Below are 24,561 nucleotides of genomic sequence, written 5' to 3' on the forward strand. Positions count from 1 at the left end.
TCTAACTTTAGTCTCAAAGTACGAGGCTCCTTTAACCTCTTAACTCATTTTTTTCCCATTCATTGTTGGGTATTCAACTCATTTATGTCACTTTTTTTATTATTTTTTATCAAATTTTAGTATTTTTTGGTGACATTGTTGTGACATTTTTGCCACTTTTTCATCAATTTTTCATCACTTTTTTGTCACATTTTTATCATTTCTTTGGCAATTTTTCGTCACTTTTTCATCATTTTTTTTCTCACTTTTTTGTCACATTTTTATCATTTTTTTGGCAGATTTTTGTCAATTTCCTGTGACATTTTTGTGACATTTTTGCCACTTTTTCATCAAACTTTTCTCACTTTTTTGTCACATTTCCATCCTTGTTTTCGTCTCAGTTTTGTCGCCATTTTCTCACCTTTTTCCCAGAAGCTTTTGGATTGGGGTAAAGCCAAACTGCAGAAACTGTGCTCGGTTCAGGCGGGAGTTAAGGGGTTAAAACATCAAGGCTTTTCTGGTATTATTCATCAGTGACTCCACAGCTGGAAGGTCCCGGGTTGGATTCCCTCCTGGACCGGGCCAGTCTCTCTGCTTCGGTTTCCTCCCCCACCACTAAAAACGTTACGATAACTCCTGGTTTTCCGTTCAGGAGCCGAGTCCGTCCTGAGTCTGGTCCGGATCCAAGAGCAACAGCCGCTTATGGAATGTGTGAGGAGTGAAATACGGGGGGGGGGACGGGACGGGACGAGCGCATCAGCCCGGTCACTGCTCAGCCTGTAGCCGTTAGCATTTAGCCGAGGATGCAGATGTTTCCAGATGTGTCCATCAGAGGTTTCTATGATCCTGTGAAGCTTCTACACCGAGACATTACGATGTTAGAGGGAACGGGTTTGTATTACATTGCTTTGGTGATTTTAATGAACTCAGCAGAGCTTTTGTTCAACAATGTCCTCATTTTCCAGTAACGTCTGATTTAATGCCAGGGGGAAGCTTATTTTTTTTTGACACATTTTTGTTGAATTTTTATTGAATTTTTTTTCATTTTTTGTCACATTTTTGTTGAATTTTTGTTGAATTTTTGTTGAATTTTTGTTGAATTTTTGTTGAAATTTTGTTGAATTTTTGTTGAATTTTTGTCATTTTTTGTTGAATTTTTGTCACATTTTTGTTGAATTTTTCTAATTTTTTTGTTGAATTTTTGTTGAATTTTTGTTGAATTTTTGTTGAATTTTTGTTGTTTTTTTTGTTCAATTTTTCTCATTTTTTTGTTGAATTTTTGTCACATTTTTGTTGAATTTTTATAGAATTTGTCACATTTATGTCACTTTTTTTTTCATATATTTTTTCATTTTTTTGTTGAATTTTTGTTATTTTTTTGTTGAATTTTTCTAATTTTTTTGTTGAATTTTTGTTATTTTTTTGTTGAATTTTTCTAATTTTTTTGTCACATTTTTGTTGAATTTTTTTCACTTTTTTGTTGAATTTTTGTTGAATTTGTCACTTTTTTGTCGCGTTTACGTCCTTGTTTTCTTCTCATGTTTTGTGGCTGTTTTTGTGCTTTTTCCCAAGAATCTTTCTGATTCGGGTAAAGCCAAACTGGAGGAAATCGGTTCCGTTCAGGTGGGAGTTAAGAGGTTAAAGAAAACCAATAAACCCTCAGACTAAGATTTAAAGCCAGGGTGAATCTTATTTAATGCTTCTTAATGACATTTAAGGCCTTGATTCGGGCACAGTCGCTGCATGACTCTTACGGGACGCCCCAGATCCTTCCTCAGTGATCTGGGAACAGAAACCTCCATGTTTCTGTCTGAGCTGGAGGATCAGATCAGTCTGTGCTCTTTGTGGTTTGGAAACAGATCCAGCGGCGCCGAAAACCTCCTCAGATCAAATGTTAATGACGCAGAAAAACCACAGGAACGATATTAACGTCGAGCGACCGCATTTTCCAACTTACAGACTGAGACACGGCCTGGGAATTTACTGCAGCTCCATGAGGAAACTGTCAGAGAGTAATAACATGCACCAGCTTTGAGGAGATGCTCAAAGATCCAACACCATCAACAACAAAGCTCACATTCACACAAAGACACAACAGCAAACTCCCACCGCCAACAACAACTCCACTCCCTCCCCTCAGGCCTCAGTGACTTAACCGAGCTTCACCCAAATCTAAGAGCTTAAAAGCAAAGCATCAAAACAGCAACGAGTGAGCCAGAAAAGCAACAAAAACGTGACTCAAAAAGTGACTAAGACGTGACGACAAAGCAACGAAAAACCGACAAAAAAACTAACAAAAACACAACAAAAAAAGTAATGAAAAAACAACAAAAACATGCGGTGACAATGTGACAAAAGGGTACAATGACTTTTGTAGGTCTTAGCTTTCAAATGAGGCGCTATACTGATGCTCTCCAGTGGGGAAGCTTTTAGATTTGGGTAAAACCGAACTGGAGGAAATGCACTGGGTTAAGACGGGAGGTCAGAGGTTCACATGTGTCTTTGTGGAAGTGCTGCATTTACGCTGCTTTAACGCTAGTTTTTTGTCACTTTTTTGTCACATTTTTGTCACATTTTTGTCACATTTTTGTCACATTTTTGTTGAATTTTTGTCACATTTTTGTCACATTTTTGTTGAATTTTTGTCACATTTTTGTCACATTTTTGTTAAATTTTTGTCACATTTTTGTCACATTTTTTGTTGAATTTTTGTTGAATTTTTCTCATTTTTTTGTTGAATTTTTGTCACATTTTTGTTGAATTTTTGTCACATTTTTGTTGAATTTTTGTCACATTTTTGTCACATTTTTGTCACATTTTTGTCACATTTTTGTCACATTTTTGTCACATTTTTGTCACATTTTTGTCACATTTTTGTTGAATTTTTGTCACATTTTTGTCACATTTTTTGTTGAATTTTTGTTGAATTTTTCTCATTTTTCTCAATTTCTTGTGACATTTTTGCCACTTTTTCATAAATTTCTCGTCACTTTTTCATCAACATTTTCTCACTTTTTTGTCACATTTCCATCATTGTTTTCGTCTCAGTTTTGTTGCTATTTTCTCCCCTTTTTCCCAGAAGCTTTTGGATTGGGGTAAAGCCAAACTGGAGAAAATGCACTCGGTTCAGGCGGGAGTTCAGGGGTTAAGTGTGGGTTTCGGAGGACATATTTAATCACTTAAACCTGAAGTTCAGAACCAACAAACCCTCGGACTGTGTTTTTATGTTGCCAAATGTTTGTTTTTTTAGGTAAATAACACCAGAGTGACTGACTCCGCCCACTGCACATAAGGCCAATCACATTACAGCAGCTCTTTCCTCCTTCAGCTCTCCAGAGTCTGCAGGATGAGTCTGGAGGTTGAAATGGTGGGACAGCAGCTTCAGCAGACCCCCCTGCAGGTACCGTTGGACTCTGGTTCCCACAGTTTGAGTAGCTTCAGCAGACCCCCCTGCAGGTACCGCTGGACTCTGGTTCCCACAGTTTGAGCAGCTTCAGCAGACCCCCCTGCAGGTACCGCTGGACTCTGGTTCCCACAGTTTGAGTAGCTTCAGCAGACCCCCCTGCAGGTACCGTTGGACTCTGGTTCCCACAGTTTGAGTAGCTTCAGCAGACCCCCCCGCAGGTACCGCTGGACTCTGGTTCCCACAGTTTGAGCTCTCAGCAGCAGACCCCCCTGCAGGCACCGCTGGACTCTGGTTCCCACAGTTTGAGTTCTCAGCAGCAGCAGACCCCCCTGCAGGTACCGCTGGACTCTGGTTCCCACAGTTTGAGCTCTCAGCAGCAGACCCCCCTGCAGGCACCGCTGGACTCTGGTTCCCACAGTTTGAGTTCTCAGCAGCAGCAGACGGTTTCCTCATCTGCTCCTCCACGCTTCACGTCGTCTGTTTCCTCTCCCTCCCTGACGAACGGCGACCCCTGACCTCCCGCTGCTTCACGACCGCCCGCTCAGCTGCAGATTTATGACGCTCAGCTTTGGACTTTTACATTCAGCAGCAGCAGCACCGGCCTGTACAGTCACCACACAGAGGGTTCTCCAGGTTTCATCCCAGGCACTACCCAAATCTGTCTTACATGTCAGATACATGACAGTGTTTCTCTACACATGGACTAATGCTGTCTGGATTTACACATCAGGGCGGTGGATTAAAGAGGAGGATTTAACCTCTTAACTCCCGCCTGAACCGAGAGGAGCTTTTTCCTCACATCATCACATTTTTTTTACATCATCTTTTTGTTGGGTATTCAACTCATTTTTGTAACTTTTTGTCATTTTTTTGTCGTTCTTAGTCATTTCTTTAATCAAATTTTTGACATTTTTTTGTGACATTTTTTGTCACATTTTTTGGTCATTTTTTGTCAATTGTTTCGTCAATTTTTTCGTCAATTTTTATCATTTTTTGGTCATTTTTTGTATAATTTTTGTCACATTTATTGTAATTTTTTCGTCAATTTTTTGTCATTTTTTTTTATCATTTTTTATAATTTTTTGTCAATTTGTTGTCAATTTTTTCGTCAATTTTTAATCATTTTTTTGTCATTTTTTGGTCTTTTTTTGTAGAATTTTTGTCACATTTTTTTTTTTTAAATGTCATTTTTCTGTCACATTTTTGCAATTTTTTTGACACATTTGTATCACATTTTGTGGTAATGCAGCCGCCATTTGGACTTTCCAAAATGTCTGACTCATTTACACTTAAAGGGATGTTTCAGGATGTTTGACACAGGGCCTCATGTCCTCGTTATCCAGAGTGTTGCTGATTTATGGAGATACATATTTTTTTGTAATTCATGCAGTTCTTATGTTTGAAGAGGTTCGTGGCGCTAGGCTAATGCTAGGCTAGTGCATGTCTATGGTATCAGCGAGCCTGCATTAACCCCTTAACCCCCATCTGAACCAAGCACATTTTCTCCAGTTTGGCTTTACCCAAATCTAGAAGCTTCATGAAAAGGCTAGCGACAAAAATGAGACGAAAACGAGGATGAAAATGTGAAAAAAGTGATGAAAATATAACACACAAAATACAAAAATGTGATAAAAAAACAAAAATGTGATTAAAAAATGACAAAAATGTGATAAAAAAAACAAAAATGTGACAAAAAATTGACCAAAAAAAAAAAATGGACAAAATGTGATGAAAAATTGCTTAAAAAAGTGACTGTTTAAATGTGTTTTGTAGCTGTAAAGTGAGGTGTTGCTCTGACCTGTAGAATGTAACCTCCAGTCAAGAAGTTTTTAGATTTGGGTAAAGCCGACCTGGAGAAAATGCACTCGGTTCAGGCGGGGGGTAAGGGGTTAAACACAGTGTGACCCGCTCCACAGAGCACCTGAGGCAAATCACTCATAACACCAGACTAACCACATACATGTTTGGAATATAACTGACCTGCATCACATGAACGATCGCATTCTGAGGGACTATTTTCTTGCAGATCACTCCGCCGCTGCGTAGCTTATACAACCACCAAGCTGCTCAAATATAAGGGATTTAAAATGATTCTATGGACACAGACATTCACTGTGGAGCGGGTCACACTGCTATTAATGCGGGCTAGCTGATACCATAGAAATGCACTAGCCTAGCACTAGCCTAGCGCCAAGAAACTCTTCAATTAAAGAACTGCACGAATTACAAAAAAAAGAAATAAATCTCCAGAAATCCCCCAAATCAGAGTAAATGCGACACTTCTTGACCGAGCAAGAGTGTAATGCCTGATTTGAAAGCTAAGACCTACAAAAGTGATTGAAACTTTTTGTCACGTCGCCTCATTTTTGTCATGTTTTTTGTCATGTTTTTTCATAGCTTTTTTGTGTGTTTTCGTGACATTTTTCCTCACTTTTTTGTGTGTGTATTTGTTGTGTTATTATGGCTATTTTATTGGTTTTTCATTGTTTTTCTTCATTGCTTTGTTTTGTTTTTGTCATGTTTTTTCTTCTTCCCTTTTTGTGTTGTTTTGTTGGTTTGTAGTTGTGTTTTTATGGATTTCTTGTTGGTTTTTCACAGCTTTTTATCGTTGGTTTTTTGTCACGTTTTTTGTTGCTTTTCAGGCACATTTTTGACACATTTTTGCAATTTTTTTGACAAATTTTTGTCAATTTTTTATCCAATTTTTGTCATTTTTTGTCACATTTTTGCCATCCATCCATCCATTTTCTTCCGCTTTATCCGGGGCCGGGTCGCGGGGGCAGCAGTCTCAGCAGAGACGCCCAGACTTCCCGATCCACACACATTTTGGTCATTTTTTCGTCAAATTTTGATCACATTTTCATCATTTTTTGTCTCATTTTTGTCTTTTTTTTTTGTCACATTTTTTATCAATTTTTTGTCATTTTTTCATCATTTTTTCGTCATTTTTTTAATCACATTTTGTCATTTTTTCGTCAATTTCTTAGCAATTTTTTGTCATTTTTTGTCACATTTTTGACACATTTTCTTTGGACACATTTTTGTTCCGTTTTCATCCTCGTCGCCATTTTGATGCTTTTCTTTTAAGCTTCAAGATTTAGGTAAAGCTCGGTTACGGCGGGGGAGAAGAGGAGCACATTGAGAGGCCAGACCTGCCCTGGAGCCAGTGGCCCTTCTGTGCTCTTCCAGAATGAACATATGGCCAGTCCGCCCCTGAATGAGGCCCTACGTCAAACATCCTGAATTATCCCTTTAAAATAACCTCTGGAAACTTTGGATAAAGGCAGGTGAAAGGTGTTCAATGCAAATATATTTTATTATTCACCGTCTGAGGGACGTTCCACTTTAACCCCTCTGAGTCACAGGAAAAGTTCATTCTGTTTTTGCTTCAGTGACAGATGTGTTGTTTTAAAAGTGCAGTATAAATACTTTGTGTTGCTTTAAAAGTGCAGTATAAATACTTTTGATTTACGTGAGGGTTAATCTCGTGTTCCCTCCTCTCTCTCTGGACCAGCCCCGGCTCCTGCTGCCGCTAAAGCCTTCAGGCCTGGAACAACAAACTGAGTCTGTTATTAACCTCAACCCCCGCCTTTTCCCCAGCTCAGCTTCACCCAAACAGAAAAGCTTCTTCCACAGGCCAGTGTAGCGCCTCATTTGAAAGCTCAGACCTACAAAACTGACTTTTTTGCCAACCTTAAAAACATTAAAACCCCTGTTCATGGCAGTGACCAGGCCTGTCAGTTTGAAGTGATATATCACAGAGAGGGAAGGTTCAGCCAGAGGTTTTTATGACCGTGAATCCATATGTTTATATTAAATCCACATGTTTATATTAAATCCATATGTTTATATTAAATCCACATGTTATATTGGCTTTGGAACATCGTTTTGTTGATATATTGAGACGTTGCATAACTGCCCACAAACGGCAGCTCAGGAACGTATTATTTTATTAAAGGAGTTGATGTTTTTCAGGGGGACGAGACAGGGCTGCCCTTTATCCCCGTCACTGTTTAACATCATTACAGCCCAGATATTATAACCTCTTTCCTGCTGATGTGACAGAATCTATCGTCCACATCAGATACAAAGCCCTGACAGTGTTTCTCTACACACGGACTAACACTGTTTGGATTTACACATCAGGACGGTGGATAAAAGGGGAGGATTTAACCTCTTAACTCCCTCCTTTTTCCTCACGTCATCAGATTTTTTTTCCATCATTTTTTTGTTGGGCGTTCAACTCATTTTTGTAACTTTTTTCCTCATTTTTTTTGTCGTTTTTAGTCATTTTTTTCTAATTTTTTGTCAAACTTTTGTAATATTTTTGTCACATTTTTTGTTACATTTTTTGACATTTTTTGTCATTTTTTTTGTCATTTTTTTTGCCATTTTTTTTTTTATTTTTTCATCAATTTTTTCATCAATTTTCGTCACTTTTTTGTCATATTTTTTCCATTTTTTTTCAATTTTTTTGACAAATTTTTGACAATTTTTTTTGACTTTTTTTGTAATTTTTCCATCATTTTTCGTCACTTTTTTTGTCACTTTTCATCATATTTTTCAATTTTTTCGTCAATTTTTTATCATTTTTTTGCCAATTTTTTGTCACATTTTTGCCATTTTTTTGTAATTTTTTCATCAATTTTCGTCACTTTTTGTCACATTTCCATCATTGTTTTCGTCTCAGTTTTGTTGCTATTTTCACAGCTTTTTTCCAGAAGCTTTTGGATTGGGGTAAAGCCTGAAAAGTTCCTGCTGAACGAGGAGTTATTGATACGACAGAATATAAAACGTCTCTGATCGATTCCAAATGTTCTAAAGTGAGACTCGCTGATAATTCGCCAGAGGTGGGAGGAAGTCACTAAATGCAAGTCCCAAGCAGGTCCAAGTCAAGTCAAGTCAAGTCAAGTCTAGCTTTAGCCGCCAAGTCGCCTCAAGTCAAACTCCAGCGTGTCGACTTTTCATGTGTTTAATCTTGAAAATAACAAGTGTTTTCTCAAGATATAATGATTTTGAAAATTTAGGCTAAAATCAAACTCATCAATCAAGCTCATGGATTTGGATTTAAAGCCTAATTAATATTTAATCACCATAAAATTGAGTCTGACTCGAGTCAAGTCATGTGACTCGAGTCAAGTCATGTGATTCGAGTCAAGTCATGTGACTCGAGTCTCCCACCTCTGTAATTCGCTTCAAAAAATGACAAAAAAATTACAAAAATTTCACAAAAATGTGCCAAAAAAATGATGGAAAAAAAATGTGACGACGTGAGGAAAAAGATCCTCTCGGTTCAGGCGGGAGTTAACAGGTTAATAATATTTTCCCTATTTCCTCCCCAATCCCTCCCCCATTTTACCATTTCTTCTGCCTTTTTGCCGTCAGGCTTGGAATGAGCTGTTCCTGAGAGAATGTTCTCCAGTCAGAGTTGAGGAGCCTCTGCAGGAGAACCAGGACTTTCACACTGTGTTTGTGAGTCCAGCACATGAAGCACAAACATCAGACTAATGTTACATCCGTCTGACCCAAACAAATAAAAACTCCACGGGTGGTTTATCGTAGAGCGGCTGCTCCAAACACACCCATATTAACCTCTTAACCCCCGCCTGAGCTGAGCACGTTTCCTCCTTCAATCTTCAATTTTAGTCTAGTTTTAGTCGACTAAATGTCAGACTAATTGAGTGGACTTTGCATTGATAATCTTCATTCTAATCATATTTAATGTTGTTCCTCTGCTTCATGTTTCTGCTCCACATGAACAAAGCTCAGAGCTGATCCTTTAAACATGATCTGAGGCTCTTTCAGACGCTCAATACAAGTTTGGATGATTTTAGTCTCTCCAAAAAAATTACAAAAAAGACAAAAAATGACAAAAAAAAGACAAAAAAATGGACAAAAAATGACAAAAAATGACAAAAAAATGACAAAAAAAGACAAAAAAAATGGACAAAAAATGACAAAAAAAGACAAAAAAATGACAAAAAAAGACAAAAAAAAGACAAAAAAATGACAAAAAAAGACAAAAAAAAGAGCAAAAAAAGACAAAAAAATGGACAAAAAATGACAAAAAATGTCAAAAAAAAACAAAAAAATGACAAAAAAAGACAAAAAAAATGGACAAAAAAAGACAAAAAAATGACAAAAATGTGACAAAAAATGACAAAAAAAAAAGACAAAAAAAAGACAAAAAAAAAAATGGACAAAAAATGACAAAAAATTTGAAAAAAATGACAAAAAATGACAAAAAAAATGAAAAAAATGACAAAAAAATTTGAAAAAAAAATGACAAAAAAATACAAAAAAAAAAAAGAAATGTGACAAAAAAAGAACATTTCATCCCCATTTTTACTCTAGTTTTAGTCGACTAAAATTGCAAGTAAATTTCAGACTAATTTAGTCGACTTAGATTGATAATATTGATTCTAATCATGTTTAATGTTGTTCCTCTGCTTCATGTTTCTGCTCCACATGAACAAAGCTCAGAGCTGATCCTTTAAACATGATCTGAGGCTCTTTCAGACGCTCAATACAAGTGTGGATGATTTTAGTCTCTCCTTTTCACTTTTATTTAGTCGGATTTTAGTCGACTCAAACATCAATTTTGGTCCATTTTTTGTAATTGTTTTGTCAAATTTTTGTGACATTTTTGCCACTTTTTCATCATTGTTTTCGTCTCAGTTTTGTCGCTATTTCCTCCCCTTTTTCCCAGAAGCTTTTGGATTGGGGTAAAGCCAAACTGGAGAAAATGCACTCTGTTCAGGCGGGAGTTCAGGGGTTAAGTGTTGGTTTTGTAGGACGTATTTAATCACTTAAACCTGAAGTTCAGAACCAACAAACCCTCGGACTGTGTTTTTATGTTGCCAAAGGTTTTTTTTTTTTTAGCTAAATAACACCAGAGTGACTGACTCCGCCCACTGCACATACGGCCAATCACATTACAGCAGCTCTTTCCTCCGTCAGGCGTGATCCTTCAAACACCAAGATGAAAATGTCTCCTGAAAACCAGCCCAGTGATGAGTCTGGAGGTTGAAACGGTGGGACAGCAGCTTCAGCAGACCCCCCCGCAGGTACCGTTGGACTGACTAAAATATCTGGACATTGTAGTCATAGTTTTAGCCTCATGAGAAACTTTTAAGGCCAGACACTGCAGGTGAACAGGGAAAAAATGTATATTTACAGATATCAATTTGAAACTGTTGCTGTCGATCACTGGCATAAATGTGAGAAAAAAATACATGGCAAGTTTTCTGTCATTTTATCTTTTCATATAAGAACAAGGTGTTTTATTCCTAAAAATGTCCCAAATTTCCCATCTGAAATCTGAATAATGGACAGAGCTACATTCAAATTTATGGCTTGATTTTATTGATAAATGAGTTGCCAAGACTTTTTCAGAGGGGATTTTGGATTTCTTGTTCAGTTTTAAAATAAGCTGTTTTTTAGTGGAAAAATGTGGAAAAATGTAATTTTGGCCTTATTTTTTCACATTCAAAACTCAATAAATGGGGCTAAGGATTAAATAATAAAAAAATCCCTCTGAAAAAATCTTCCACATATTGTTCAGTCCAAGGCTGGAAAATGTGACGTCTTTAGGTCCGACTGACGTGGACATAGTGTCGCCACAATGACAGAAAAATGTGTTTGGAGAAAAAGGCCCTTGAAATTGTGTTCTCCCATATAAGTCTATGGGGGAACATTGAATCAGCGCAATATTTAAACATGTTATTGTGAAGATTAGGCGTGTTTTCTGTTTCCGGGTGAAAGCTTGTATGTTCAGAGACAGATTTGGCCCAAAACCTGAAAACTGAAAAAAATTGAGTTTTGCCTGTAGTGTTTCCCCTTAATTCAGTTTTAGACCAGTTTTAGTCACAAAAACATCCCTTTGACTAAAATTAAGACTAAATACTTTAGTCGACGACATGAACCCTGCTCAGGCCGGGGTGAGCTCTAAACGTAACGGCAGGTTTTCACGTAAACACGAGGCGGGTTCTCTTTCATGCAGCTGAATCTGGTGATTAGAGCAGGATCCAGACTCTCCCACAGTCTCTGAGTCGTCTCCTGAGTCTGTGGTTGAAGGTCCAGCAGAGCCAAAGTAAACCTTCAGGAGCTGCGTTCAGGTCCACACGCTTTTCTCATCATCAGAGCTGGATGTGAGAGCTTTTGTTTTGGAGACGTGATATATGTGGACCCCCCCCCCCCCAAACGGCAGCTGCTCCCAATATCAGCGGCGTGTGGGGGGGGGCTCCTCTGCCGGCATGTGGAGATGGTTAAGAGGCTCCCGGGTCCTCAGGCTCCGGTTCAGTCACACGGAGTCCGGGCCACGTTTTAACCGACTTTTATACAGTGGCTGTTTCACACAGGGGGGGGGTTTATGAAAACAAGAGCGGGCGGAGCGAGCGTGAAGAGCAGGCGGAGCGAGCGTGAAGAGCAGCTTCGACGATGTGAACTTGTAAACATCGTCCTTTTCTCAAACATTAGGTTAAAATTGAGAAAATGCAAATAACAAGCTCTCATTTGCAGTTTAAACACGATTCTGTTCAAAACTCGTGTTTAGTTTAGCTCCGTTTATCTTGAAGCAGTACTAAGTAACGTGTTTACCTTAATAAACCCTCCCCGTCGTCCCTGTGGGGGTGATACAAGTGTTTATGGGATGATTGGAGGGTCTTTCATCGCCCCCTGGTGTCTCTGGACAGAAAACCATGTTTGCAACTTGTCTGCCACCGGACCGGAGCCACCAATACACACTAATGTAATCACGAAGAAGAAGCTAACAGGCTAACGGGCAAAGCTAACTGCGGCTAACGTCACTTTAAACAGTATTTACAGCCAAGTTTGAGTGAAAACAAATATTTCCATTGTATATTTGGATGCACAATAACCCTCTGTCCCTTTATCTTTTCTGTCAGCGTAGGATTTACTCCCCAAGACAATTAATAAATCGTAACTTGCTACGACACCTGCAGTTGCGCTTATGGCCTCTAGGGGGAAGAGTTACTTAGTAAACTAAGACAATCATAAACATAAACAGAGCCTATTTATACATTATAAGTTTCTTTACATTCATTCATGATGGATTTTTACGTCAGAATGAGAGTGAAACGATCCTGTAGTGAAACCAGTTAGCAGTCGACTAGCCCGGGAAACTTTAGCGTGCTAGATAAATGTTTCCTGTAGCCGTTAGCTTTAGCCTGATCCGTTAACTCTGATCCAGATCCAGAGGTGTAATAACAGGGGCTGAGGTGATGTGGGACGTGTTCAGTGAAACCACAGACGCTGAGGCTCCTGTATTTATCTGAGGGTTTGGTATGTACAGCCGTGATGAGTCCAACACATGTGCGGCCGCGACCACGAGGCGCGACCACGAGGCGCGACCACGAGGCGCAGACACGAGCGCCGCGGGAACATTACAGGAGACCTTAAGTTTTGTGAGTCTGTGTCAAAGTTCAAGCCTTGATCGATGAAGACGCACTGAGTGACCGACCATAGAGTCACGGCTCTTTAAAGCAGCACTAGTCACTCTTCCCCCTAGAGGCCATAAGCGCAACTGCAGGTGTCGTATCAAGTTACGATTTTTTAACTTATTAATTGTCTTGGAGAGTAAATCCTACGCTGACAGGAAAGGTGAAGGGACAGAGGGTTATTGTGCATCCAATTATACAATGGAAATATTTTTTTTCACTCAAACTTGGCTGTAAATACTGTTTAAAGTGACGTTAGCCGCAGTTAGCTTTGCCCGTTAGCATGTTAGCTTCTTCTTCGTGATTCCATTAGTGTGTATTGCTTTCTCCGCACCGGGGGCAGTCATGTTGCAAACATGGTTTTCTGTCCAGAGACACCAGGGGGCGATGAAAGACCCTCCAATCATCCCATAAACACTTGTATCACCCCCACAGGGACTACGGGGAGGATTTATTAAGGTAAACACGTTACTTAGTGCTGCTTTAACCCCTTAACCCCCACCTGGAGATTCGACTTTACCCAAATCTAAAAGCTTCCTGAAAAACTAGTGACAAAATCGCGAAAAAAGCCCGACAAAAAAGTGACAAAAAAGACTAAAAAAGACAAAAAAAAATGACAAAAAAATGACTAAAAAAGACTAAAAAAGACAAAAAAAAATGACAAAAAAACGACAAAAAACGACAAAAAAATGACTAAAAAAGTGACAAAAAAGTGACAAAAAAATGACTAAAAAAGACAAAAAAATGACAAAAAAATGACTAAAAATGACTAAAAAAGACAAAAAAAAAAGACAAAAAAATGACAAAAAAAGACAAAAAAAACGACAAAAAAATGACTAAAAAAGTGACAAAAAAAGACAAAAAAAAAATGACAAAAAAATGACAAAAAAAGACAAAAAAAGACAAAAAACGACAAAAAACGACAAAAAAATGACTAAAAAAGTGACAAAAAAGTGACAAAAAAAAGACTAAAAAAGACAAAAAAAATGACAAAAAATGACAAAAAAAGACAAAAAAAGACAAAAAAACGACAAAAAAATGACTAAAAAAGACAAAAAAAAAATGACTAAAAATGACTAAAAAAGACACAAAAAAATTACAAAAAAATGACAAAAAATGACAAAAAAAGACAAAAAAAGACAAAAAAACGACAAAAAAATGACTAAAAAAGACAAAAAAAAAATGACTAAAAAAGTGACAAAAAAGTGACAAAAAAATGACTAAAAAATGACTAAAAAAGACACAAAAAAATGACTAAAAATGACTAAAAAAGACACAAAAAAATTACAAAAAAATGACAAAAAATGACAAAAAAAAGACAAAAAAAGACAAAAAAAATGACTAAAAAATGACTAAAAAAGTGACAAAAATGAATATGAATTAATATGAAGCAAAAAAAAAACATCCCCCCAAATGAAATGACCAGTATCGATATTGACAAACATGGCCCTAAAGTATCGGTATCATATCCACAACAGCTCGCCTCACGCTCGCCTCACGCTCTGACTCTCCTCTCGCCTCACGCTCGCCTCACGCTCGCCTCACGCTCGCCTCACGCTCGCCTCACGCTCGCCTCACGCTCTGACTCTCCTCTCGCCTCACGCTCGCCTCACGCTCGCCTCACGCTCGCCTCACGCTCGCCTCACGCTCGCCTCACGCTCTGACTCTCCTCTCGCCTCACGCTCGCCTCACGCTCGCCTCACGCTCGCCTCACACTCTGACTCTCCTCTCGCCTCACGCTCGCCTCACGCTCGCCTCACGCTCTGACTCTCCTCTCGCCTCACGCTCGCCTCACGCTCTGCTCTCTGCTCGCCTCACGCTCGCCTCACGCTCGCCTCACGCTCGCCTCACGCTCGCCTCACGCTCGGAGGTGAAGTGTCTGAAACGTGAGCCGCAGTCACAGAGGAAACGTTGGAGCGTTTGGCGTTTGCCTCAGACAGACGTCCATTCATGCCTGACCCGCGGTGGAAAGTCCAGGACAGGGCCGGCTTTGTCTGAGGCCGGGGGGGCCGGGGGGGGGGGCCGGGGGGGTCACAGCGGGGGCCGCGGGGTCAGGGCTCTATAACCGCCTCGTAACTCCGTCCCTTCAGGCGTTCACACCGAGACTCTGCCTCTGACGGTGACGGCTCAGCTTTACTGTTGTTACTGTACGTTTCAATCCATCACTGGTTTTGTTTAGCCCAATATCACACAGGAGTTTCCTCACAGAGAACATTAAAGAGGGGGTGTTCTGCTTTAAAGAGGGGGTGTTCTGCTTTAAAGAGGGGGTATTCTGCTTTAAAGAGGGGGTGTTCTGCTTTAAAGAGGGGGTGTTCTGCTTTAAAGAGGGGGTGTTCTGCTTTAAAGAGGGGGTGTTCTGCTTTTGTCAGTCCCATAGCACCAGTCTATATCTCACTACAATGATGACAAACCTTCTGTCGGTCTGTAAATGCAGTAAATTAGAATAACTGCCTTGTATAAAATGTCTCTCTCAAAATGGCTGCAGTGAATGTCTTGAAATAGGCCTCTGTCTCTTTAAGAACCTCTGAGCCACCAAAACAGCCAAAAAAAATGAGAAGAAAACAAGGATGTAAACGCAACAAAAAGTGACAAAAACTCAACCAAAAAATGACAAAAATTCAACCAAAAAGTGACAAAAATTCAACCAAAAAGTGACAAAAATTCAACCAAAAACTGACAAAAACTCACCAAAAAAGTGACAAAAACTCAACCAAAAAATGACAAAAATTCAACCAAAAAGTGACAAAAACTCAACCAAAAAATGACAAAAACTCAACCAAAAAATGACAAAAATTCAACCAAAAAGTGACAAAAATTCAACCAAAAACTGACAAAAACTCACCAAAAAAGTGACAAAAACTCAACAAAAAAGTGACAAAAACTCACGAAAAAGTGACAAAAACTCAACCAAAAAGTGACAAAAATTCAACCAAAAACTGACAAAAACTCACCAAAAAAGTGACAAAAACTCAACCAAAAAGTGACAAAAAATCAACAAAAAAGTGACAAAAACTCAACCAAAACACGACAAAAACTCACAAAAAAAGTGACAAAAATTCAACCAAAATAGTGACAAAAATTCAACCAAAAAGTGACAAAAACTCAACCAAAAAGTGACAAAAAATCAACAAAAAAGTGACAAAAACTCAACAAAAAAAAAACATAAACAAAGGTGACACAACACAGCAACAACGCGAGGAAAAAGATCCGTTTTGTGGGTGAATTTTGTGGGTCTTAGCTTTCAAATGAGGTGTTACACAGGCCTGTAGCGAAAGAGGACAGAAGGCATTCGGTTGAGGCGGGAGGTAAGAGGTTAAACCAGGTAAATCATGAAAACTTTAAAACTGCGTCAGCTCAGAATCCCTCTGTGGAAACTCTGGTCCCGGAGTCGATGAGCGAAGGTCACATGACTGCCCCAGAAAGGCGTCATGTGACCTCAGCTCATCTGTGCTGAGGTCACATGACTGTCCCAGAAAGAAACGATGAAACACATTTAATAAGACGAGGTTTGTGACTGAGGATCAGGGGAAACATCTACAGAAGCTCCTCCAGTGAGAGTCTGTGTCCTCGGTTCTGCTGTGGTTGGACTTCGTGCCACCTTCTGCTGATGCCCAGAGGGAGTTCCTCTGACGGAGGAGCTTCCTGTCTCTGCTGGACGGGCTGGAATGTGCCTTATGTAACGGAGAAACCAGGAGAAAACAGGAACCGAGCGGCTCCGGGAGGATAAACAACGGAATACAAGAACCGACCGAAGATAAACAACGGAATACAAGAACCGACAACAAACCGAGCGGCTCCGGGAGGATAAACAACGGAATACAAGAACCGACAGAAGATAAACAACGGAATACAAGAACCGACCGAAGATAAACAACGGAATACAAGAACCAACAAACCAGCGGCTCCGGGAGGATAAACAACGGAATACAAGAACCGACAGAAGATAAACAACGGAATACAAGAACCGACCGAAGATAAACAACGGAATACAAGAACCAACAAACCAGCGGCTCCGGGAGGATAAACAACGGAATACAAGAACCGACCGAAGATAAACAACGGAATACAAGAACCAACAAACCAGCGGCTCCGGGAGGATAAACAACGGAATACAAGAACTGACAGAAGATAAACAACGGAATACAAGAACCAACAGAAGATAAACAACGAAATACAAGAACCAACGACAAACCAGCGACTCCAGGAAGAAAAACAACGGAATACAAGAACCGACAGAAGATAAACAACGGAATACAAGAACCGACAGAAGATAAACAACGAAATACAAGAACCGACAGAAGATAAACAACGGAATACAAGAACCGACAGAAGATAAACAACGGAATACAAGAACCGACAGAAGATAAACAACGGAATACAAGAACCGACAGAAGATAAACAACGGAATACAAGAACTGACATAAGATAAACAACGGAATACAAGAACCGACAGAAGATAAACAACGGAATACAAGAACCGACGGAAGATAAATAACGGAATACAAGAACCGACGGAAGATAAACAACGGAATACAAGAACCAACAGAAGATAAACAACGGAATACAAGAACTGACATAAGATAAACAACGGAATACAAGAACCGACAGAAGATAAACAACGGAATACAAGAACCGACAGAAGATAAACAACGGAATACAAGAACCAACAGAAGATAAACAACGGAATACAAGAACTGACATAAGATAAACAACGGAATACAAGAACCGACAGAAGATAAACAACGGAATATAAGAACCGACAGAAGATAAACAACGGAATACAAGAACCGACAGAAGATAAACAACGGAATACAAGAACCGACAGAAGATAAACAACGGAATACAAGAACTGACAAAAGATAAACAACGGAATACAAGAACCGACAGAAGATAAACAACGGAATACAAGAACCGACGGAAGATAAATAACGGAATACAAGAACCGACGGAAGATAAACAACGGAATACAAGAACCAACAGAAGATAAACAACGGAATACAAGAACCGACAGAAGATAAACAACGGAATACAAGAACCGACAGAAGATAAACAACGGAATACAAGAACCGACAGAAGATAAATAACGGAATACAAGAACCAACGACAAACCAGCGGCTCAAGGAGGATAAACAACGGAATACAAGAACCAACAGAAGATAAACAACGGAATACAAGAACCGACCGAAGATAAACAACGGAATACAAGAACCGACAGAAGATAAACAACGGAATACAAGAACCAACGACAAACCAGCGGCTCAAGGAGGATAAACAACGGAATACAAGAACCAACAGAAGATAAACAACGGAATACAAGAACCGACCGAAGATAAACAACGGAATACAAGAACCGACAGAAGATAAACAACGGAATACAAGAACCGACCGAAGATAAACAACGGAATACAAGAACCGACAGAAGATAAACAACGGAATACAAGAACCGACAGAGGATAAACAACGGAATACAAGAACCGACAGAAGATAAACAACGGAATACAAGAACCGACAGAAGATAAATAACGGAATACAAGAACCGACAGAAGATAAACAACGGAATACAAGAACCGACAGAAGATAAACAACGGAATACAAGAACTGACAGAAGATAAACAACGGAATACAAGAACCGAGAGAAGATAAACAACGGAATACAAGAACCGACAGAAGATAAACAACAGAATACAAGAACCGACCGAAGATAAACAACGGAATACAAGAACCGACAGAAGATAAACAACGGAATACAAGAACCGACAGAAGATAAACAACGGAATACAAGAACCGACAGAAGATAAACAACTGAATACAAGAACCGACAGAAGATAAACAACGTAATACAAGAACCGACAGAAGATAAACAACGTAATACAAGAACCGACAGAAGAAAAACAACGGAATACAAGAACCGACAGAGGATAAACAACGGAATACAAGAACCTACAGAGGATAAACAACGGAATACAAGAACCAACAGAAGATAAACAACGGAATACAAGAACCAACAGAAGATAAACAACGGAATACAAGAACCAACAGAAGATAAACAACGGAATACAAGAACCTACAGAGGATAAACAACGGAATACAAGAACCAACAGAAGATAAACAACGAAATACAAGAACCGAGAGAAGATAAACAACGAAATACAAGAACCAACAGAAGATAAACAACGAAATACAAGAACCGACAGAAGATAAACAACGGAATACAAGAACCGACAGAAGATAAACAACGAAATACAAGAACCGACAGAAGATAAATAACGGAATACAAGAACCGACAGAAGATAAATAACGGAATACAAGAACCGACAGAAGATAAACAACGGAATACAAGAACCGACGGAAGATAAATAACGGAATACAAGAACCGACGGAAGATAAACAACGGAATACAAGAACCAACAGAAGATAAACAACGGAATACAAGAACCGACAGAAGATAAACAACGGAATACAAGAACCGACAGAAGATAAACAACGGAATACAAGAACCGACAGAAGATAAATAACGGAATACAAGAACCAACGACAAACCAGCGGCTCAAGGAGGATAAACAACGGAATACAAGAACCAACAGAAGATAAACAACGGAATACAAGAACCGACCGAAGATAAACAACGGAATACAAGAACCGACAGAAGATAAACAACGGAATACAAGAACCAACGACAAACCAGCGGCTCAAGGAGGATAAACAACGGAATACAAGAACCAACAGAAGATAAACAACGGAATACAAGAACCGACCGAAGATAAACAACGGAATACAAGAACCGACAGAAGATAAACAACGGAATACAAGAACCGACCGAAGATAAACAACGGAATACAAGAACCGACAGAAGATAAACAACGGAATACAAGAACCGACAGAGGATAAACAACGGAATACAAGAACCGACAGAAGATAAACAACGGAATACAAGAACCGACAGAAGATAAATAACGGAATACAAGAACCGACAGAAGATAAACAACGGAATACAAGAACCGACAGAAGATAAACAACGGAATACAAGAACTGACAGAAGATAAACAACGGAATACAAGAACCGAGAGAAGATAAACAACGGAATACAAGAACCGACAGAAGATAAACAACAGAATACAAGAACCGACCGAAGATAAACAACGGAATACAAGAACCGACAGAAGATAAACAACGGAATACAAGAACCGACAGAAGATAAACAACGGAATACAAGAACCGACAGAAGATAAACAACTGAATACAAGAACCGACAGAAGATAAACAACGTAATACAAGAACCGACAGAAGATAAACAACGTAATACAAGAACCGACAGAAGAAAAACAACGGAATACAAGAACCGACAGAGGATAAACAACGGAATACAAGAACCTACAGAGGATAAACAACGGAATACAAGAACCAACAGAAGATAAACAACGGAATACAAGAACCAACAGAAGATAAACAACGGAATACAAGAACCAACAGAAGATAAACAACGGAATACAAGAACCTACAGAGGATAAACAACGGAATACAAGAACCAACAGAAGATAAACAACGAAATACAAGAACCGAGAGAAGATAAACAACGAAATACAAGAACCAACAGAAGATAAACAACGAAATACAAGAACCGACAGAAGATAAACAACGGAATACAAGAACCGACAGAAGATAAACAACGAAATACAAGAACCGACAGAAGATAAATAACGGAATACAAGAACCGACAGAAGATAAACAACGAAATACAAGAACCGACAGAAGATAAACAACGAAATACAAGAACCAACAACAAACCAGCGGCTCAAGGAGGATAAACAACGGAATACAAGAACCGACAGAAGATAAACAACGGAATACAAGAACCGACAGAAGATAAACAACGGAATACAAGAACCGACAGAAGATAAACAACGGAATACAAGAACCGACAAACCTGCGACTCCTGGAAGATAAACAACGGAATACAAGAACCGACAGAAGATAAACAACGGAATACAAGAACTGACAGAAGATAAACAACGGAATACAAGAACTGACAGAAGATAAACAACGGAATACAAGAACCGACAGAAGATAAACAACGAAATACAAGAACCGACAGAAGATAAATAACGGAATACAAGAACCGACAGAAGATAAACAACGAAATACAAGAACCAACAACAAACCAGCGACTCCAGGAGGATAAACAACGGAATACAAGAACTGACAGAAGATAAACAACGGAATACAAGAACCAACAGAAGATAAACAACGGAATACAAGAACCGACAGAAGATAAACAACGGAATACAAGAACCAACAGAAGATAAACAACGGAATACAAGAACCGACAGAAGATAAACAACGGAATACAAGAACCAACAGAAGATAAACAACGGAATACAAGAACCGACAGAAGATAAACAACGGAATACAAGAACCAACAAACCAGTGACTCCAGGAGGATAAACAACGGAATACAAGAACCGACAACAAACCAGCGGCTCCTGGAGGATAAATAACGGAACACAAGAACCAACAGAAGATAAACAACGGAATACAAGAACCGACAGAAGATAAACAACGAAATACAAGAACCAACAGAAGATAAACAACGAAATACAAGAACCGACAACAAACCAGCGTTGTCACGTTTTTGTCATTTTTTCCTCCACTTTTATCACGTTTTTGTCATTTTTTCGTCATTTTTTGGTAATTTTTTGTCATTTTTTGTGTCATTTTTTGCTAACCTGGCTAACACCAGGCTGCTGTGAGCGCTCGAATTATTTCTACCTGCACAACAGCCTGGGGACCATGGCCCTAATTTTCCGGTGGATTTGGGAACCAATCACAGAGCGAGGAGGGACGGCAAGACGATGACGATGAAGTTTATTTACGGATAAAAATAAAAAAATGACAAAAATTTGACAAAAATGTGACAAAATGTTACAAAAAAATCAAAAATTGACAAAAAATGTGATAAAAAAGTTACCAAAATGAGTTGAATACCCAACAAAAAAACGATGATACGATTGGCCGTGGCCTCGTGCAGACGCATGATAGACCTTTTTTTTCTTTTTCGTATCGCCCAATAAACGAGTATGGACGATCGTAAACCACACCTCTCCTACGAGAAAATGAATTGGCATCACTAGTGATATTCAGTCTGGGGTTTGCCAGGCTAATTTTTTGTCACATTTTTGTAATTTTTTGTAATTTTTTTGTCATTTTTTGTAATTTTTTTGCCAATTTTCATCATTTTTTTGTCTAATTTTATCATTTTTTTGTCATTTTTTTGTCATTTTTTTGTCATTTTTTGTCACATTTTTGTCAATTTTTTATCATTTTTTAGTAATTTTTTTGTCATTTTTTTTGTCATTTTTTTTGTCATTTTTTTGTCATTTTTTGTCACATTTTTGTCAAATTTTTATCATTTTTTGTCACATTTTTTGTCACATTTTTTGTCACATTTTTGTCATTTTTTTGTCATTTTTTGTAATTTTTTTGTCAATTTTTCATTTTTTTGTCTAATTTTATCATTTTTTTGTCATTTTTTGTCATTTTTTTGTCATTTTTTTGTCATTTTTTTTGTCATTTTTTGTCACATTTTTGTCATTTTTTCAACAAACCAGCGGCTCCGGGAAGATAAATAAAATCCAAACAAACCAATGGAACAAGGCACTCAGAGGCTGAAGACCAGTTCTTTCAGGATGAGGCGTTCAGGGGCCTGCGTTATGATACTTTAGGGCCATGTTTGTCGATACCGATTCTGGTCTTTTCATTTGGGGGGATGTTTTTTTTTCCTTCATTTTAACATGTAAAGTAAAATGATCCGGATCCGGGTCCTGCAGAGGCGACGTCATTTCTCTGAGTTCACTGATCACTGTCAAAATGTTGGCAAAGGAACCAAACACACGACAGACAGAACCTGAATGATCTGCTCAGTCCAAACCTCCCGGCGCTAAGTGTCGTCATGGCGACGCGTAAACAAACAACGACTCGCCTCTCCCTGTTCGCCTCGTTCTGTGACCGCATTCGTAGCTTCAGTGGTTTTAACCTCTTAACTCCCGCCTGAACCCAGAGGATCTCTTTCCTCACGTCATCACTATTTTTTTTCCCATCATTTTATTGTCGGGTATTCAACTCATTTTTGTAACTTTTTGGCATTTTTTAAATACATTTTTTGTCATTTTTTGTCACATTTTTGTCTTTTTTTTGTCATTTTTTTAATCAATTTTTTGTCATTTTTTTGTCATTTTTTTTGTCATTTTTTTGTCATTTTTTGTCATTTTTTTGTCATTTTTTGTCATTTTTTTGTCATTTTTTGTCATTTTTTGACATTTTTTGTCATTTTTTTGTCATTTTTTGTCATTTTTTTGTCATTTTTTGTCATTTTTTTGTCATTTTTTGTCATTTTTTTGTCATTTTTTGTCATTTTTTTGTCATTTTTTGTCACATTTTTGTCACATTTTAGTCACATTTTTGTCATTTTTTAATCAAATTTTTGTCACTTTTTTGTCTTTTTTTGTCATTTTTTTAATCAAATTTTTGTCACATTTTTGTCAAAGTTTTCTCACTATTTTGTCACATTTTCATCCTTGTTTTCGTCTCAGTTTTGTTGCTATTTTCTCACCTTTTCTCCAGAAGCTTTTGGATTGGGGTAAAGCCAAACGGGAGAGAATGTGCTCGGTTCAGGCGGGAGTGAAGGGGTTAAAGGTCCTTTTTAAAGTAACAAACGTCAGAGCGAGTATCGATACCGTTTACTGTAAGAACGACTTCCTGCTTTTCTCCAAGAATTCACATTTCCTCTTTCTGTCGCTACATTTGACTCATAACGTAAAGAGTTTGAAAAGTGACTGAATCAGAACAGGAAACATCTGCTCGGCTCACACAGAAGCTCAGCATTAGGGTGACTCCATTTCACAACTGAGAATCTGCAAACCCTCCACTGTGTGTGCCGGAAACTGTTTATTATGAACGTCTTACACCGAGGGACAGTTTCCGACACCGATACTAAAGCATGGGTCGTCTACAACCAGAAACAGAACAATCATGTGTGAACGAGCATCAGGGTCATCTCTACGGTCGAGGAATGGGAGAAAAAGGGGAAGAAAAAATAATAATAATGGGGAAAAAATGGGACACACATTTGGCAAAAAAATAAGAAGAAAATAATAATAATGTAGAAAAAACAGTAGTACCTTAACCCAGTGTTTTTCAACCTTTTTTGAGAAAAGGCACATTTTTTTCATTGAAAAAAATCAGGAAGGAACACCACCAGCAGAAAATGTTCTCATCAAAGTGTCTTGAACAGGAACACCGTATAGTCTCACTCGCCACAGTCTTTTTTTTTGTCGTTTTTTTTTGTCATTTTTTTGTCATTTTTTTGTCATTTTTTTGGTCATTTTTTGTTATTTTTTTGTCAAATAATTAAACACAAGAAATGACCAACAAACCAGCGCATTGTCACATTTTGTCAATTTTTTTTTTTTTTTTTTTTTTTTTTTGTCAAATTTTTGTGAACTTTTTGTCACATTTTTGTCACATTTTTGTCACATTTTTGTCAAATAACGAAATACAAGAACCGACCAACAAACCAGTAGGAGACATTTTTGTCACATTTTGTCATTTTTTTTGTCATTTTTTGTCACAATTTTTTCATTTTTTTTTCTTTTTTCTATTCCTTTTTTTGTCATATTTGTGCCATTTTTTTGTCACATTTTTGTCATTTTTTTTGTCACATTT

General features: G+C 38.3%; 1 protein-coding gene across 1 annotated transcript in view; it reads right to left on the minus strand.

The window, feature by feature from the left end:
• tgfbi (transforming growth factor, beta-induced) overlaps positions 1-24,561 on the minus strand; it is a gene marked incomplete at its 3' end in the record, with an annotated part of 69,017 nt that overhangs the window by 39,177 nt on the left and 5,279 nt on the right. The gene's annotated exons all lie outside the window — the stretch shown is intronic.

This window comes from Gobius niger, assembly GCF_951799975.1.
Source record: "Gobius niger genome assembly, chromosome: 24".
In the NCBI taxonomy this organism is placed as follows: domain Eukaryota; kingdom Metazoa; phylum Chordata; class Actinopteri; order Gobiiformes; family Gobiidae; genus Gobius; species Gobius niger.